General features: G+C 45.0%; 1 non-coding gene across 1 annotated transcript; it reads right to left on the bottom strand.

Moving 5' to 3' along the window:
* Positions 1–1,509: 1,509 nt before the first annotated feature.
* On the bottom strand, positions 1,510–1,664 carry LOC143306322 (5.8S ribosomal RNA). The gene has a single exon (XR_013063746.1). It is a non-coding gene; the product is annotated as a 5.8S ribosomal RNA (ribosomal RNA).
* Positions 1,665–2,500: the final 836 nt, after the last annotated feature.

The following is a 2,500-nucleotide window of genomic DNA, read 5'->3' as shown; positions in this document are numbered from 1 at the left end:
ATTTTCGTGTTATTTCCTTTTTGCTTCAAACATTTTGCGGACTGCAGCTTCGTCGTATTGCTTTTATCAATTTTTAACAATTTCAAAGCGAAGACAACTCGCAAGACGATCCATTTCGTCTCGGTTCAATTTTAACGTCCGTCCGTATTATTTTTTGTTCCACAAGAGATTTCGAATAGGTTTCTTTATTTATCATCCCTTCTTTTCGAGCGCCACGGAAGCAAGAGGAAAAGCAAGAGCGAGAGAACATTTCGCGTATACTTCATTTAACAATTTTAACCAACACGCGATGTACTCCACACACCTCTTAGATTTAACAACTGCTTTTCTCTTCTTCTCCCCTTAGCGCAAGGGTAAACCCCATTTGTCTCTTCTTTGGAACGCAACAAAACTTTCGAGGACTGGACGACCGAGCGATGGTCGCGCGGTCTTCGCTTATCTTTAACAAACGAAGTAGTCCGTATGTATTCTAAATGTTGAAGCCTCCTAGAGCTTTAAGCCATGCGAGACATTGAAATGCTGTTTTAACGGGAGCATGCATAATTGCTGCAAACATACTTTTATCACAAGTTCTAGCCACGCCACGGAGGCTTCGAAGTTCCTTCACCATTCGCTTTCCTCTCTTTTGTTACACAGTTTCAGACTACGATCAGGGGTACCGAAACGCTGTATTGATTGTAAACAACCATTTTTATCTTGGAGCGGAGCGTTCCTTTACTCGTTAGATTTGTCTTGTCGCGTGTGTATTCGCTTTTTCGACGCTTTTTAACCATTTAACTTGTTTAGCGAAGCTAAACGCACAGACAGACAAAAAAAAAGGAACAGCATCGCGCGTCAAACAGCGACGACCCATCTGAAGCGATCTTTCATTTATACACCGTTTGTAAACAGAGAGATGTATAAAGCGCGGGGAATCATTCGAAACCCTGGGGCTATTCGAGCTTGCATTTCAGCAAATTATCATCTCAAACATTTCACTCGTTTGCTTTTTCTAAATTTATAGGAGAGCTTCTTTCGTTTATTTTTGACACACCTTTCGTAAATATCGTTTCTGGCAACGTCGGGAGCGTGGATTTCTACAAGTGAACAATCGCGCCGATCCGATAACTTCCAGCAGGATGGAGAATCTTTATAGATTATCTTCCGAGAACTCGGTGCTTTCACGGGCGGTCGTTTATAAATTTTAACGAACGACTCGCGCGCCGTGACGCACTTGCGCTAGTTCGAAGAGATATTTCGAAATTTGTTTTTCTCCTTTAACGGCCTGCATTTAGTGTATCGGTTGCGATTTTCGTCACATCGTTTCCACGACAAACGCCGACGAACTGCCCAACTATCGCTCGTACGTTGCGACTCTTTCTTTGTTTATCGTTCATTCATTCTTTCAATTTCGTTCGATAATCCCGCTCCGAAACGTTCTACTTTCGTTGAACGACGGCGAGATGTTTAGAAAGAAATGAATTACTCTTTTTTCGAGAAGCAAACGCAAGCAGTCTTTTGTTAAGAAAACGACCCTCAGCCAGGCGTGGTCCAGGAATTGTATCCGTGGACCGCAATGTGCGTTCGAAATGTCGATGTTCATGTGTCCTGCAGTTCACACGTTGACGCGCAATTAGCTGCGTTCTTCATCGACCCACGAGCCAAGTGATCCACCGTTCAGGGTAATCGTAAAATTTTGTATTTCAAACTCTTTAGATCTTTAGAGTGTTATTTTCATTATTAACACGCATCACATTCGATACCCACATCACTCTCCCACCCGGCGCGTGCGGGAGAGCGAATTCGGGCGTCGCCAACGTATTTGTTTGTTTGTTTGTTCGATCGTTGACGACACGATCGCGTCCAAGGACGGAAACCGTCGGAGAAACGCCCAGTGGCACGCTCCTCTCGACGGTCGGGCGTAAAGTACATTTAAAAACCTTGAAAAGTACGAACGCACACAAGGAATGCGAGCGCGCGTCCTGTCGCTGAATCGTGGGTTGCGAGATTCGAACAGACACACGGCCGGCGACGATCGGTCTAACTAATGGACACATAGTTTTTCAAAGACTCGCTATCGTCGCTTCTCAGCCGGTCCGTAAACAACACACATCGATCAGGCGGACGCACGAATCTTACCACGGTGCGTGTTTCGTAGATTCCAGGTTACCCGCAAGTACCTCTCTCTCCCTCTCGAAAGAGGAATCTCGATCCGTCCTTTTTGGACAATGGAGAAATCTTTTTATCGCAACACGGATGGCAAAGAAACAACCAAAGCGTAGGAGCGTGGGGACGAGAGCGACGAAAAGAACGTCGCGAAAACAAAGTTTCGACGGTTGCTCGTTCTAATACATCGTAGTTTCAACTCTCTCAGTTTTAACCACTCCTAGACGCTTCGTAAACTTTTAACAATTCTTCGCCTCCGCGAGTTTCATTTCGAATAGAGCGAACGCAACACGGACCAAAAAAACTCCGGTGATGCCAGATCATTTAGCAAAGATCAGACGGCGGGTCATCTGTA

The sequence above is a fragment of the Osmia lignaria genome, unplaced genomic scaffold (assembly GCF_051020975.1).
Source record: "Osmia lignaria lignaria isolate PbOS001 unplaced genomic scaffold, iyOsmLign1 scaffold0006, whole genome shotgun sequence".
NCBI lineage: Eukaryota > Metazoa > Arthropoda > Insecta > Hymenoptera > Megachilidae > Osmia > Osmia lignaria.
The sequence above is the reverse complement of the archived record's forward strand: the minus strand, read 5'-3'. Positions and strand labels throughout refer to the sequence as shown.